Raw genomic sequence first — 17,689 nt, 5'->3', positions numbered from 1 at the left:
GGTTTCAGTTACAGTGTATTAGACATTTGGGAATTTAATTAGATTTCTGCAGACAGATAGCTCTAAGCACACAACCATTTTTGATAAGAAAACATCTTTGAAAAACCTAGATAAGAGACCACTATTAACAAACATTAATGTGTTTGTAACTATTAACAACTAGCCTGAAGTTTGTAGTTTAGTGGGATCCAAAAGAAAAGTATGATCCCACAATAATCTAGACTCTTTGGGTAATTGTCATTACATGTTAAACGTAACCATTTGAATATTGTGAAATTAAAATGCAACCTAGAAGCTTCCATACAGGATTTAGTTGAATAATAATGAGCAGCCAACTGCAGACAGTAAGAAGAGGTCCCTCATTAGCAGGGAAGAAGGAGCAATGGATGGTATAAACAGACAACCTCTAATAGAGGAAACGAGGTTGTAAAATATGGAAAATAAACAATTGTAGCTTCACTGCTCTGCATGCAGAAAGCTGTGAGGTAATTGAATTTCATCTTTATAAATAGAATTTGAAAACGTGCTATTTGGTGGGGAAACAAGTGTGAAAGATATTTGAGGTGAGAATCAAACTACTATCTAGAACCAACTCTCAGCAGCAAGATAGACACTGCATTTGTTTGATCTCCCCAATTTGTAAGCCTCGTCAAAGAATTATAACATTAGATGTAATTATAAAACTTCACATGTAAGTAATTTTATATTGAAACTGATAATGTAGATTTGACAGCAATTTGTTGAAATTATCATCCCTTTGTATCTCCTGTAGTAATATTAGTAGGTAATATAAATTGCCCTGCAAAATTTTAAAAATCCATCAGTGATAAGCAAGTATCAATTACCATGATGCAGCTAGCCAATATCTGGGAAAGGAGGATAATTGCCCAAATATTGGAATATGAATGAAATATGCTTTAATTGTAAGATCTGAAGGACTAGTGATAAAGGTGTCTGGTAAGCATCATGAGATCATGGGAGGATCGAGGGATGTCCACAGAGATGCCCATCATTGATCGTGGTTTATGGGATTGGATGTATAGATTGGGGGGAACATGACTAATAGTGACATCAATGTTGCATGTAATTATTGTAATTCAAAATGTATAAAAATGGTGTACTTGACTAGGAGGGCCAGAGTGTTCAGTGGACACTGTTCCAGGAACCTCTCCCGTGCTGCGTGGTAAGGAGATCTGAATAAAGATAAACTTGTGCTGCTAGACACAGGACTGGAGACTCCTCATTGACATCTCACTCCCCACCAGCATTCACCATTTTGCATTTATGGGAACTCACAGAACACAAACTGACTGCTGTTTTTCTGACGAGACAACATAGACAGTATCCTTGTGAACATTTTGGTAATTTTTGAACCACATCTTTCATAAAAAGCATTTATACACTTCATCAAACTTAATGCACAATCACAACGCTAATGGAACCTTCTCCATGATAGGTTAATCACTTACACTTTCTCTGATGTTCATCAAGAAAGTCATGCCATTTCCCAAAACTCTTTTGCATCATCGTGTATATTTTCATATTATTGTCAGATTCCCCTGAATATTCCCCAATTGTTAAGTAGGAAAGGTCTTCACTGTGGGCTCTAATTTTCTGCAGTTCATTGAAAAGTTAGTGTTTCAGTTAGTCATCGTGTCATACAAAATGGAAACAGGCCCTTCAGCCCAACTAGTCCACACCAATTATGTTCCCAAACCAAACTAGTCCCGCTTGCCTGTGCTTGGCTCATATCTCTCCAAACTTGTCCTGTTCACCAATCACTTTGCACAGTTTCCTGACACAAATCCATGGATTGAAAAAAAATTTTCTTTTCCTACACTTTGTCAGATCAGTTGCTATGGTTTACCCTTGTCACCTGAATGGATAAGTAAATGTCATCTAAGACTCCCAAGAGTAGCTGAGTCATGGAATATAGAACAGTGCAGCACAGGAACAGTCCCTTCGGCTCATGATGTTGTGCCAAACCAGCCCAGTATTAACCTGAAGAATGTTCTAAGAAGGGTCACTAGACCCGAAACATGAATTCTGATTTCTCTTCGCAGATGCTGCCTGGCCTGCTGAGATTTTGCAGCAATTTCTGGTATTGTTTCCAATAGTAAACTTCCTCTCTGTCCCTAGACTGTTCCCAGCTGGTGAAAGGGTGGAGAGATTAAATTCAAGACCAAGAACAGTGCTCCCAAATTGTGTGGATGAGAGTGGGAACTGCAGGGAGGGCCAGTAAACCAACCATAGCATTTTGGTACAGGAAGCGATTCAACTGCGAGAAGGAAACAGGAAAGGAATCAAATCATTTGGTGTTGAAGTGATTAAACCAATGTTGCCCGTTTTTGTGTTATCACCTGAGATGAAACTCCCCTCTTGGCTCACTGCCTGTTCTGTGCTGTGCTGAGTTAGCTAATCTCCAGAGGTGCAATTTTAACTCCACTATTAGCCTCAACGTGAACAAGCTTGGTGAAGAGTGTGAGGACAAAGAGGTCCCGTCCCCACTTCTACCTGCTGTCCAGCGCTATTAGTGGAAAGAAGACTGTCAAACAAGGACAGGGCTGAGCTTGGCTACAGTAATTTTCCCTTCAGTCAGGCAGCCGGCCACTTGTGGAAATGGCCACCAGGGTGAGATACCAGAGAGCGCCCGACATTTCTGCAACTGAATCTCTGCACACGGTCTTCAAATCTCAAAAAGCAGAGAAATTAAGAGGAAAGATGAATTACTCGTGGCTTATTAATAAACAAATCACAAGTATTTCACTACTATCAACACCAAAACACGGCAACAAGTTATCACTAAGTTGTGAGAAGTGGGACCATCACCTTTCACAATTTCTTTTTCCACCTCAAATGGGTCTGACAGTTCTTTTGAGTAATTATTGTAACTTATCCATGCCGACAATTTATTTCCAACCTTTGGCTTTTTTCAGCTTCAGTTTGAGAAGGCATCTCATCACAATATCTGTCAAAAAAGGAAAAGCAATGTCAGACAATCTTTTAATAATAAAAAAGTGTACTGCACAGAGAATACTTGAAGCATTTCAAAAAGGGAGAAGAAAGTGAGGTAAAATGCAAAAACCTCACTGAACTGAAGTTTACAATGTCCATCTACAAGGTGTGTGCTTCATGTTAGAGATCACATGACTACAGAGACAAGGACAGATATTTGTACAAGATTGAATTTCCATCCAAACGTCTACCTTTTGATTTGAAGAAGGGGAAGAAAGCATGCATTATCATGCACATTTTTAGATCCTCAAATTCCCAATTACTTACCATTACTGTTCTCATAGCTTAGCTGTTTCTTATTTTTATCGGTCTCTGCACATCCATCACATTTATAGTCCTTAATGGTCTCTTAATGGTATGTGTGCATGTTGTGGTTGGCTATTTACCTAGGGATTGATTTACTGGGGAGTGTCAATCCTTTGTCATTTGTGGCTGCTGTTATCGCCATTGTTGTTCTATTATTCTTGTGGACTTGCTGTAGAACTGTGGATCTGACTGTTGATGTGAGTTCTGTGTCAATACAGCATATACCTCCTACTGATTATCTGCCTGCACATCATCTTCTGCAGTTGGGCACATATACCCGCCTCCAAGGCCCATGCATGGTGGCGACTGGAGAAACTGGAAATGAATGTGCCGAGCACATGCACAGACTCTTGGAGCAGCTGTGCAGCTGGTGACTGCAGTAATGATAGTATAATCTGATTTTTTTTTCCAACATAACCAAGGTGACAATGACTCTACATGGGTCCCATGTTCCCTCTTGAACTAGCTGTTGTTGTGACCGCTGAATACTTGTGCCCAGCGTCGCTCTCTAATACTCAACACTGTTAATGGCTTAGCAGTATTGACGAAATCTAATTGGGCTTTCTGCCAGTTCACCTTGACTTTTTAACTGACACCTGTACTCCTCCAGCTTCCGTAATTTTTTCTTGGTACTGGAACAGTCTGTGTTCAGCATGATGTTAGTCTTCACCCTGGTCTGGTTTCCATGCTTTCAGTACATGTTTCTCCACTAAAGGATTACCTCATGGACATCTGTGCAGGATTGGCTTCATTATTTTGGAGATTTGCACCGCCACCTGGTCTTTTCATTTGACTGACTGGGGACAATGTGGAGTTTCTCCCCTCGAGGATTGCCTTGTATACATACGTATAGGATTTGTTCAATTTCGCTATGATGCCTTTGGTGATTTTCACTGCTACCTCAGGCTTTCCAATTGATTGGAGATATTGTAAAGTGTGCTGCTGAATTTCATGAAGCCGCTGAATTCTTCACTCATGAACTGAAGGCCATTCTCAATGGCCACAACAACATTGGAAATGCCACAACTGCTGACGCTGAACTTTCTGAAGAAGGGTCCAGACCCGAAACGTCAGCTTTCCTACTCCTCTGGTACTGCTTGGCCTGCTGTGTTCATCCAGCTTTACACTTTGTTATCTATAACCACTGAAGTGTCCTTTTAGGCATTTGACAATCTCAGTGATAGGTTATTGGAGTCCACTGTTCCACCTTCCAGTGGTTAGAACAATAGTCTACAATGACAAGATAATCAGCTCCTGTGATGTGTGGACAGATCTACTCACAGCTTCATCCATGGCCCGTGTGGGATGTTATATGTGGTCTCCTGCTTTTTTTACTTTGCTGCTTATTTCAAGCATTGCTTTGGCTGGTATGCTCCTTGATTGTCTTTGTCATGTTTGCCCTGTGGAACACCTCTCTTTTCTTCCTCAGATTGGATTCAATGCCTCAGTGGCTTTCATGGATGTTCTTTAGCTTCTCTTCTTTCAACTCCTTCAAGAAAATTACTCTATTCTTTTTGTACAATATGCCATCTTGGACTGTCGATTCATCTTTGTATGCCAAATATGCACTTATAGCAAGAGATGTGTCCTTGATACTTTCTGGCCACCCAATATCACAGCTTCTTGCCCACAGTAAGAGATTTGCATCTTGTTGGATAGTTGGTTGATCTAACCAAGGCACCAGTCTGATATATTCAGTGTTTCTGTTAATTGATGCCTTCCGGAGTATGATAAGCCATTGTTTCATTTGGAATCTGGAAGATTTCACATTTTGTGTAGCTGCCTTCACCTTTGTCATCAAGTGGACTGCGCCCAGCTGTATATCTGCAACATGCATATGATTCTATCATTTTATAACACCTTTTTTTAAATTCATTCACCTGATGTGGGCATCGCTAGCTGGGCCAGCATTCAGATGATATCTCTGTATATTATATTTCTGGAAATACATGCTTGGAAAACGCTTTGGAGAAGATAGTAAAGGCTCGAGGAAAATGGTAGGAAGTGGCTGTGAACAAAGAGCAAAGAACAAAGAAAATAACAGCACAGGAACAGGCCCTTCAGCCCTCCAAACCGAAGTCAAATTTGACTGTCACTTTGTCTCTTCAGTGTAGGTATTGATAAAAATGTTCACAATCAAAGACAATGGCCTGGCACACTTACAAATTCTGGGCATAATGGCTTTTTGTTTTCTTGGTTGGCACCCTGGATGTGATTGTAACCAGTTGACCTTGCAGCCTTTGGGGTATTAATCATCCTATCTCACTCGCATCACACTGCAGGGTAACTGCATCATTTATATCATTATCTTGGAAGGCTGGCTTGTGATGCAGAAAGATGCCAATAGTTTGGGTTCGGTTCCTGCACAGACTGAGGTTACCATAGAGGACTCCCGTTCACAACCCCTCTCCCTACCTGAAGTATGTTGACCCTCAGGTGGCCTTTCTCACAAATGTCAGTAGGACTTGGTGACCTTACCTTAATATTTCAGCACTGAAGTTTGCATCTTCTGTTTTCTGCTTTGCTGTTACAGATCTCAACGTTTTGGAATCTAGGTGAAAACTTTTGCTGTAAATGGCTTATTTCCTGACTTTGAACATAATGAACTGGAGCTTTTTTCTCGTTCACCTTAAGGTTCATCTGGTAAGTTCTGACAATCAGTTGCACTAGATTTTGATCATGGTCAGCAATGGCTTCTTCCATTGCGACTCTGCATCCATAACATACCTGATCATCCACTATAACTTCCACTCTGGGAAGATCAAAAATTATCTCATGCTGGCTGTGCTGATATTCTTCGGGAGAAGTGGAAATGCCAAATGACATATAGTACCATCTACATCTCCAAAAGGGTATCCAGCATGTACTTAAAAAGCTACTGCTGTCATTGACCTTCACTTGGCAGTAACCATCCTTCATATATTGTATTAGGTTTCTTATTCTGTAAAAGATTGTCTGAAGTCCCAGTATCCACATTTTTTCTCCTTTCCTTTCGTAGTTAAGAGGCTGAAGTTATACAGGTTTATATAATCATAACAGGCATAAAGAAGGTAAATAGCAAAGGTCTTTTCCCCAGGGTAGGGGAGTCCAAAACTAGAGGGCATAGGTTAAAGGTGAGAGGGGAAAAACTTAAAAAGGACCTGAGGAGTAATTTTTTCACACAGAAGGTGGTGCATATATGGAATGAGCTGCTGGAAGAAGTAATAGATGCAGGTCTGGTCACAACATTTAAAAGACATTTGGGCAGGTGCATGAATAGCAAAGGTTCAGAGGGATATGGGCCAAATGCAGGCAAATGGGACTAGTTTAGTTTGGGAAACCTGCCTGTCATGGACGAGTTGGACCGAATGTTCTGTTTCTGTGCTCTTTGACTCTATGACTCTATCTCGGGGAGTGAGAATTTTTGCTTTTGTAAGCTGTAGCTAAATTTCTTCAGTGGTTGTCATGGGGGTCATGAGATCTCTTCGAGGTTTCATTTACATTATTTGTGTCAAAAATACAGTTTTTCAGTTTCCCAGGTTGTTTTGCTAATCCATTCTGTAAGAATTGTCTCTTTCTTGTTTACTTCCTTCTTTTCCAGCTCTTCTGTCTTCTCTTTCAGGCTGGCCTTGAGGAACTTTCCTCGCCAGATGTTAATGATCTTGCATCCTCATCTACCTTGAGATGATAAACTCCTGGAAGACTTCTAACCCTGTGAACACCTTTTTGTATTCATCTAGATAAGTTCTGCAATCAGTGATTTAGTATGCTGTCACACGTTGCAAATATCTTTTGGCACATTGAGAGTTACTAGCCCTAACTTTATACCTGCTCTGGCTGAGATGAATAGCATTTGCTTACTGTCAATGATCTGGAAGTCCAGGTCCTCATTCATCTTTCTGCAGCGGGCTTGCAGAGTAATCTGTCCTTTTGACACATCTATGGTGTCATCTTATAATGACTTAACCTTACTCCCAAGGGATTCATTTTTGGATTGCCTTGTTGAGCCACTTTGTTCAAGTCTGAAAGATCATGACATTGCATGATAGATCAGCAACTGCCTGGCATGTTACATTGACCTGACATTCCCCTCCTGGAGTCCTCAATCTGACAGCCACATGTCTCATTTTGACTGAACCAAACTGTTGTATAGCATACAGTGATTCATCAAAATCTTCAGCTATTAACTCTCCAGTGAGCATTTGTGCTTATTTGCTGCATTTTTTTTAAAGTATACACATGTTTATAATTCAGCTTCTTGCAGTAAAAATGTTGTTTTTCCCATGCTGGACATGCTTTCTATTCATTTGTATGATGCCTTCTGCAATATTTGTATTCTGCCTTTTGTCTCTAATCCTTCTGTCCTCTGTGCTGGAGTATCTGTCAATGTAATGCAAGTCGGAAAAACAGGAACTGCTGGAAAAACTCAGCAGGTCTGGCAGCATCTGTGAAGAGAAATAAGAGTTAACGTTTTGGGTCAAGCGACCCTTTGTCTGAGGAAGGGTCACCGTGCCCAAAACATTAACTCTGATTTCTCTCTGCAGATGCTGCCAGACCTGCTGAGTTTTTCCAGCAATTTCTATTTTTTGTCTCTGATTTATAGCATTCGGAGTTCTTTCGGATTTTATATTTTGAAACAGTCTCTCCACAAAAGTGATAAAAGTGTAGCAACTTGAACTTGTCCTAGTTTGCTCAAAAAATCTGCAGCTGTTTCATAATTCTGCCTTGTAAATGGAAGGAACTCCCAGATCTGCCTCAAATCTGCAGTAATTTGAACAGGAGCTGGGAGGAGAAAATCTGCAGCTGATTTATCTTAAGCGAGGTTTTCGCTGTGATTTCGTTTTTCATTTTGTGTGCAGTTCCCAGTTCTGCAGCTGTGTTTTTTTTTAACTTCAGCTGTGGACCTGAGCTCAGTACCTCTTCTGACAGCAGTGTGCTGAACATGAGAGCTTTATTAAAGGGAAGCTTAAGATGTCTGCCTATAGATGTGTGCTTCACAGAATCATTGGATCCTTAATAGTGTAGAAGCAGGCCATTCGGCCTTTCAAGTCCACACCAACCCTCCAAACAGCATCCCACCCAAATGCAACACCCCTCCCCCACCACACCCCCCACCCCACCCCGGCCCCGTTCCTGTTACCTTGCATTTCTCACGGCCAATCCACCTAACCTGCACATCTTTGAAATGTGGGCAGAAACCCACACAGACATATGGGGGGAACACACAGACTCCATGCAGACAGTTACCCTCATGATAGAGGTTGCATGACTATGACAGACATTTGTATGTGATTGCATTTCAACCCAAACGTGGACCCTTTTGATACCTAAGGAGTAAAAAAGGTCCCAGCCCGAAACGTCAGCTTTCCTGCTCCTCAGATGCTGCCTGGCCTGCTGTGTTCCTCCAGCTCCATGCTGTGTTATCTCTGACTCCAGCACTTGTTATCTCATACATCATTATGCACATTTTCAGTTAGCCAAGTTGCCAACTATACAAAGGGAGGAGGCTCCTTGATCATCCATTAAGATCCAAGTTAAAAAACTGACCATCCAATTTTCTTTTAAGCAGGAACCTAGGAACAGGAACTGGCTATTCACCCTCTCAGTCCTGTTGCATTGTTGTTTTCGGGTCAGGGCCAAGCTATATCATGTGTCCGTTTATCACCTAGAGTTCATAAACAGATCTGAACTCGATCTTGCTGTGTTCATCCAGCCCTGAGCCTTTCTGCTCCTCTGATGCTGCTTGGCCTGCTGTGTTCGTCCAGCCCTGCACCTTGTTGTCTCACATTCTCCAGCATCTGCAGTTCCTACAATCTCTGAACTCGATCATTCTCAATTTCGGCATTTTCAATAAACTCCCAGTCTCAAACAGCTCTTTCATAGATAGGGTTCCGAGTTTCCAAAAGAAAGAAATAGGATGAGTTCCTTGATGTTATCCTGAATAGTGGAGCCCCGCTTTAAACTACTGCCAAAATTATTCTCAACTTCCTCATTTCAGGAAGCAATTTCAATCTATCGCAGTAACTCCTCAAATCACCTTTTACACCTCAATTAGATCATTCTTTACACAATATACACAAGCAAGTACAAACTTTCACCATATTCCAGCTCTTCCATATTTAGGTTCTGGAAAATTTGCACTCGTCTCCTCCTTTACCAATACATTTTCCTGTTCTATGGTACCCAAAATGAAAAGTATACTTTAAATGGGATTCAACTAAGTTTTGATATAATTGAAACTTAGTTTCCACCACTGTTTATCCCAGCTCTTCATACTAAGGGCAACAGGGAGTAGGGGTGAATCACAAAGAGGTTAAGGAAGTTGACATTCAGAACCGTCTTACCACTGCCCCTGGGCAGAGCGACTCCAGACAGTGCCTCCAGCACAGAGCTTCTTCCAGAGCTCTGATCACCAATCACTGCAATGGCCGGAAAAGAGAGGTCCTGGTCCACACCCAATGCTCTCAGTGAGTCAATGAGATCAATACAGGGTCGAACCTTCCCTTCATAGTGATTGTACAGTGCTGCATCCATGGTCTGAGAAAACAAAAGCAAAGTTGACAATACAGTAACAGGTTTTGAATAAGAGCTGAGCACAGAGGTTATATTATGGACCAATGATCCAGGAATTCAAATCCCATTAGTACAACTAGGAGGACAATTTATTTAATAAATCTATAATTTAAACAGCCTAGTGTTTGTCATGGAACAATAAAATTACCAGCTTGAATGAAAAATCCATCTGGTTCACGAACACCCTTTAAGAAAGGAAATTCAGCTCACTTACCCAACCTGGATTATTGATGACTCCAGTGCCACAGCAAAGTGGTCGACTCTTGCCTCTGAAATGGCCTAGCAAACCACTCTGACCATGAAGTCAGCTCACCATCACCTTCTCAGGGGCAATAACAAATCTGCCTTTGCCAGTGATGCCCACATCCCATTCATAAATGTTTTAAAAATACTTCTGTGACATTGTTCTAAGGTAGTGATGGGACTTGGACATATGGTAGAGCTTTTAACCTTCCAGGATTGAACTAGAGTCTCCAGGAATGGAAGATAAATCTCTGGACATTGTTGTAGACAACCAGGGAGAAACCTCAACAGGGCATTAAAATTAGTGTTTTATTTATGTGTTGTAAAAAAAAGACTAGAAATGGAAAGGAGGCTGTTTAATTTGTTGGGGCTGGTTAGAGCAGAATGTAATGTAATAAACTCCAGAAAATGTTAAGACAAGAGTTTGCGATCATAGTCCATTGTTAGTTTGGACTATGGGCAGTGGCTTTGTAGGGCTGGATCAGGGGCATATGCAACAATTGATTGAGGGTAGTGTAGTGATATTGAAAGAGAGAGGTTGGCAGAGAAGAAACTAAGAGCTGAAATAAACAAGTTTGATTCTGAAGGGTAGACGGTGACTAGAGGAGTCCCTGGAGGGACCCATGCTTGGACCCCAGCCATTTTTAAGATGTATTCATGATTTAGATCAAAGAACTAAATGTAAAAAAAACTCCAAGTTTACAGGTGACACAAAGTTGGGTGGGAAGGTGATTTGGACAAGTTGAGTGGGTGCACAAATGCATGGAACATGAAGTATATGTGGACAAATCTGAGGTGATCCACTTTGGTAGCAAAAACCAGAAGGCAGATTATTATCTGGATGCAATAGATTAAGGAAGGGGGAGGTGAAAGAAACCTGGGTGTCCTTCTACATCAGTCAATGAAAGTCAGCATGCAGGTGCAGCAGGCAATGAAGAAAGCAAATGGTATGTTGGTCTCCATAGTGAGAAGAGGTTTTGTGCATTGGAACAGGGATATTTTGCTGTAATTGTGCAGGACCTTGGGTGAGACCACACGTGGCATAGTGTGTGCAACTTTGGTGTCCTAACCTAAGGAAGGATGTTCCTGCTCTGGAGGGAGTGTAACAAAGACTGACACAGTCTGATTACCAGACTGAATCCTGGGATGATGAGACTGACATAGAAGAGTGGAACTGTTAGGACTTTATTCAGAAACAAAAACAGAAATTGCTGGAAACACTCATCAGGTCTGGCAGCATCTGCGAAAGGAAATCAGAGTTAATGTTTCGGGTCCGGTGACCCTTCCTAAGAACTGGGCCCGAAACATTAACTCTGATTTCTCTTCATAGGTGCTGCCAGACCTGCTGAGCATTTCCAGCAATCTCAGTTTTCATTTAGCACTTTATTCATTGGTGTTCAGAAGAATGAAGGGGAATATCATAGATATCATCAAAGTTCTAACAGGACTAGAATATGTAAATGCAGGAAGATATCTATAACTGCAGAGTCCAGAACTAGGGTTCACGGTTTAAGAATACGGAATTGGCTATTTAGGACTGAGTTGTGAAATCATTTCTTCACCCAGAGAGTGGGACCCAATGGAATTTTCTGCCACAAAGTTGCTTAAGCCAAAACATAAAATGTTCTCAAGAAAAAAACATAAAATGTTCTCATTCACGGAATCACAGGAGGAGGCTGTTCAGCCCATCGTGCCTAGTAGCCATTTCTACCACCTAATGCTAATCTCCTGCTTTTTCCTTATATTCCTTATATCATGTCATTTCTATTCAAATAATCACCCAATGAAACATTGAATGCCTTTTTAGTTGTTAGGGCTAAAGGGATTTTTTTAGTCATTCATGGGATGAGGGCATCGTTGGCTAGGCAGCATTTATTGCCCATCCCTAATTGTCCAGAGGGCCAATTGCTGTGGGTCTGGAGTCACATGTAGGCCAGATCAGGTAAGGATGCCAGTTTCCTTCCCTGAAGGACATTAATGAACCAGATGGGCTATTCCAACAATTGACAATGGATTCATGGTCATCATTAGACTCTTAATTCCAGATACTTATTGAATTCAAATTCCAACATCTGCCATGGCGGAATTTGAACCTGGGTCACCAGCATGTTATCTGGGTCTCTGGATTAACAGTCTAGTGATAATACCACTAGGCCATCACCTCCCGATCTAACGGTATGGGATAAACAGGGAACAGAGTACTAAATAGGACAATGAACCATAATCATATTGAATGGGTGCAGCAGACTTGAAGGGCCAAATGGCCTACTCCTGAATTTATTTACAATGTTTTCATGTTTCTGTTACTGTGATAAATGAGATAGAGTTCAAACAGACCTAACAAATCAAGACTGGCATCCATGAGGTGCTGTGGGCCATCCACAGCAGCAGAATTGTACTCCAGCACAATCTGTAACCTCATGGCCCACCATATCCCCCACTCAACCATTACCGTCATGCCAGGGGATCAGACTGCAGAAGGCATACCCGAAAATCAGGTGTCAACCTGGTGAATCTACAAAACTGCATAAAATAAACAGCATAAACGGCAAGTGATAGACAGAGCTAAGTAATTCCACACACAACAGATCAGATCAGATCTAAGCTCTGCAGTCCTGCAACATCCAGTCATGAACGGTGATGGACAATGAAACAACTCACTGGAGGAGGAGGAGACTCCACATATATCCCAATCCTCAATACTGTACATCAGTGCAAAACAGAAGGCTGAAGCAACCTTCATAGGCCAGAATTGCCAAGTGGATGATCCAACATGGCCTTCTCCAGAGGTCACCAGCTCCATAGATGTCAGTTTCTAGCCAATTCAATTCACATGATATCAAGAAATGGTTGGAGGCACTGGATACTACAAAGGCTATGGCCTCTGACAGCATTCCAGCAATAGTACTGAAGACTTGTGCTCCAGACATGTCCCATCCCTAATCCTCACCCAATCTGACCTACATGTGACTCCAGTCCCACTGCAATGTGGTTGACACCTCACTGTTCTCTGGTCCATGAGGGATGAGCACCAGATACTGGCTCAGCCAGTGATACCCACATCCTATGAAAAAAATAAGAAAAGTAAAATCAGAAGCTCATTCTTTCTTGCCTTTGTTATCAGCAGTAAACAGCGAAGGGAAGTGGAGTGTGAATAGAAATGCAGTGAGAAGGTGAATGACGGTAGTGAGCAAGGTTAGCAAAGCTGAGGAAAGCTGGACTGGAGTAACAGTTCTGAGGAAGGGTCACCAGATCCGAAATGGTAACTCTGATTTTTTTTCTTCACAGATGCTGCTGAGCTTTTGCAGCAACTTCTGTATTTGTTCCTGGAGTAAACTGAACTGGAGCAACTGGGACTGAAGAAAGCTGGGATTGGAGTAAGCTGGACTGGAGCAAACAGAAGTGGAGCAAGTAGAAACTCTGAGGCCTGAGTTAGCGAGGTGGAAGGGGGAGAAATGAATCTACAGAGGGATAATAAACTAAAATAGGAGCAGAAAAGAGGGTGAGAGAAGGGCAATAAAGTCGGGCGAGAGAGGAGTAACAAAGTTCAGGGAGGGAAAGTAAGCTGCAGAACTGGAACAGCAGATGAATGACAGTCTTTTAAATAAAAAATTGTTAACTTATGCTAATTTAAAGACTGTGCCATTTGAAATGAATGTTGTCTATGTGTGTTATAGCTTTATTTTTAATGGAGCAGCGATAATTTTTTGAGGATACTATGTTTTGACAACAGAATTCTTCCAATGTTCGAGTTCAAATAACAATCCATTAACACAAATACAGAAGACAATATTACAATGTAGCTGCAACTCATAATAGAGGAGTTAGTGAGAATGAAAAAGTATCCACCGAAAATCAGAAGCAACTCTCAAGAAAATCCCTCAAGCAGACCCCTCCATTATTTTGACACCCCCAGGTAGCAGTGATGATCTTGACTAATTATAATAGGCCTCATTTGTGAATTATTCAGATGAAATCCCTGATAACGGTATAATTGGTCCACTGAGGTGTGAATACCTTAGTGGATGTCTCTGAAGGTGCACGCTCAGAGAGAAGAGGGTCCCTTTGATAATCCATATCATATCATATCATCCCTACAGTGTGGAAACAGGCCATTTAGCCCAACAAGTCCACACCGACCCTCAGAGCATCCCACCCAGACCCATCCCCCTATAACCCACCTAATCTGCACATCCCTGACACTACGGGGCAATTTAGCATGGCCAATCCACCTAGCCTGCATGTCTTTGGACTGTGGGAGGAAACTGGAGCACCCGGAGGAAACCCATGCAGACACCGGGAGAATGTGCAAACTCCACACAGACAGTCGCCCGAGGGTGGAATCAAACCCAGATACCTGGAGCTGTGAGGCAGCAGTGCTAACCACTGAGCCACCATGCTGCCCTATAACTGTTTTGACCCTTGCTCATCAGCAGTGGCTCCGTGTATGGATCTGGAAAATAAAATGGATGAAAATTACTTGTGATAAGGCAACAATCTTTACAATTACAATAATTTTCACAGGTCTCACTGGGCTCTTAATCCAGAGAACCAGGTAATGTTCTGGGGACATGGGCTCAGGGACATCCTGCCACGGTAGCTGGTGTATGTTGAATTCAGAAATATCTGGCAAGAAGGGACAGGCAGAATAAATCTCAGAATACAGCAATGTTCAAGACTAGATATTATTAAAATAACAAGAAGACAAAACTGAAGGCTCTGTATCCTAATGCATGTAATATCCAAAGCAAAGTAATTGACTGGGCACAGTTGAAGTAAATAAATGAGATCCGATAACTATTTCAGAATTGTGGCTACATAACAACAAGGATTGAGTTCTGAATATTGAGGTCGACATGACATTTAAGCTGGGTAAACATGGAACATGTGTATTCAAGGATGGCATCGGTGGTGATGACATTGGTTCAGGACATCAGAATGTAGAATCAGTTTGAGTGACCATTGGAGATGATGGCCTAGATTATTACTAGATTTATTAATCCAGAGACCCAGGTGTTGTTGTGGGGACCTGGGTTCAAATTCAGCCATGGCAGACGTGGAATCTGAATTCAATATAAATTTGGAGATAAGAGTCTAATGATGACCATTTCGAAAAGCCCATTTGGTTCAATAATGTCCTATAGGGAAGGAAATCAGCTGTCTTTACCTGGTCTAGCCTACATGTGAGCCATGTAGACCCACAACAATGTGGTTGGCTCTTAACTGTCCTCTGGGTAGTTAGGGATGGGCAATAAATGTTGGCCTAGCCAGCAACACCCACATCCTGTGAATGAATAAAAATAAGAGGAACAGTAGAGGAAAGAAGTCTTTAGTGGGGGTGGTCTACAAGCCCTCTAACTGTAACCACAATGTAGGATGAAATATACAACAAGATATATTAGCTTGTCATAAAGGGATAGCAAAAATGATGGGTGACTTTAATGTACACTTAAGATGGAAACATCAGATTGGATACAGTAGCCTGGAAGATGAATGGTTTTGAGATGGTTTTGTTTAGAGCAGCTGGTCCTGGGACTGGCCAGAGAACAGGTCATATTTGACTTGGTATTGTGCAATGTGACGAGACTAATTAATAATCTCAAACTAAAGGCACTGTTCAGTCACAGCGATCATTAGATCATTAAATATTGCATCCTGATTGAAAGGGAGAAGTGTGAGTTGAGGACTAGTATTTAGATGTAAAAAAGGGCAGTTAGGTGGGCATGAAAGCTGAGCTGACTGGATGAACTGGGAATATTAGAACATAAGAACTAGGAGCAGGAGTAGGCGGTCCGGCCCTTCGAGCCTGCTCCGCCATTCAATAAGATCATGGCTGATCTTTTCGTGGACTCAGATCCACTTACCCGCATTTTATAACCCCAATCTACTCAGTCTCTCCTCATAAGCCAACCCCCTCAACTCCGGAATCAACCTAGTGAACCTCCTTTGCACCCCCTCCAGTGCCAGTACATTCTTTCTCAAGTAAGGAGACCAAAACTGCACACAATACTCCAGGTGTGGCCTCACCAGCACCTTGTACAGCTGCAACATAACCTCTCTGCTTTTAATCTCAATCCCTTTAGCAATGAAGGACAAAATTCCATTTGCCTTCCTAATTACTTGTTGTACCTGCAGACCTACCTTCTGTGATTCATGCATAAGGACACCCAGGTCCCTCTGCATAGCAGCATGCTGCAACTTTTTACCATTCAAGTAATAATCCTTTTCGCTATTACTCCTACCAAAACGTATGACTTCACATTTATTTACATTGTATTCCATCTGCCAGACCTTTGCCCACTCACTCAATGTATCTATGTTCCTCTGCAAAGTTTCACAGTCCTCTGCACACTTCGCTTTGCCACTCATCTTAGTGTCATCTGCAAACTTTGACACCCTACACATGGTCCCCAACTCCAAATCATCTATATAAATTGTAAATAATTGCGGTCCCAACACCGATCCCTGAGGCACACCACTAGTCACTGACTGCCAGCTAGAATAGCACTCATTTATCCCCACTCTTTGCTTCCTGTTAGTCAACCAATCCTCTATCCATGCTAATACTTTACCCTCAACGCCATGCATCCTTATCTTATGCAGTAGCCTCTTGTGCGGCACCTTGTCAAAGGCCTTTTGGAATTCTAGGTACACCACATCCACTGGGTCCCCATTGTCCACCTCGCTCGTAATGTCTTCATAGAATTCCAAAAGATTTGTCAAGCATGACCTGCCCTTCATGAACCCATGCTGCGTCTGCCCAACGGGATAATTTCTATCAAGATGCCTTGCTATTTCTTCCTTGATAATAGACTCAAGCATCTTCCCCACTACAGAGGTTAAGCTAACAGGTCTATAATTCCCCATCTTTTGACTACTTCCCTTTTTAAACAGCAGCGTCACATTTGCTGTTTTCCAATCTGCTGGGACTGCCCCAGAGTCCAGCGAATTTTGGAAAGTTACCGCCAGTGCACCTGCTATTTCTCCCGCCATCTCTTTTAGTACCCTGGGATGCATTCCATCAGGGCCAGGAGACTTATCAATCCTTAGCTCCATTAGCTTGCCCAACACTACCTCTTCCGTAATAATGATTGTTTCCAGGTCCTCACCTACCTTCGTCTCTTTGTCAATTACTGGCATGTTGTTAGTGTCCTCCACTGTGAAGACCAATACAAAATACCTGTTCAATGCCTCGGCCATTTCATCATATCCCATAACTAAATTCCCTTTCTCATCCTCTAAAGGGCCAACGTTTATTTTAGCCACTCTTTTTCGTTTTATATATTTATAGAAACTTTTGCTATCTGTCTTTATATTCTGTGCTAATTTTTTCTCATGTTCTATCTTACTTTTCTTTATAGCTCTTTTTGTGGCTTTCTGTTGACCTTTAAAGTTTTTCCAATCTTCTAGTTTCATGCTGTTTTTGGCCACTTTGTATGCCTTCTCTTTCAATTTGATAGCCTCCCTTATTTCTTTAGACACCCATGGCAGATTACCCCTTTTCTTACAGTCCTTCCTTTTCACTGGAATATACTTTTGCTGAGCACTTTGAAAAATTGCTTTGAAAGTCCTC

Source organism: Rhincodon typus, chromosome 11, assembly GCF_021869965.1.
Source record: "Rhincodon typus isolate 14 chromosome 11, sRhiTyp1.1, whole genome shotgun sequence".
Classification (NCBI taxonomy): domain Eukaryota; kingdom Metazoa; phylum Chordata; class Chondrichthyes; order Orectolobiformes; family Rhincodontidae; genus Rhincodon; species Rhincodon typus.
Note: the sequence above shows the minus strand (reverse complement) of the source record.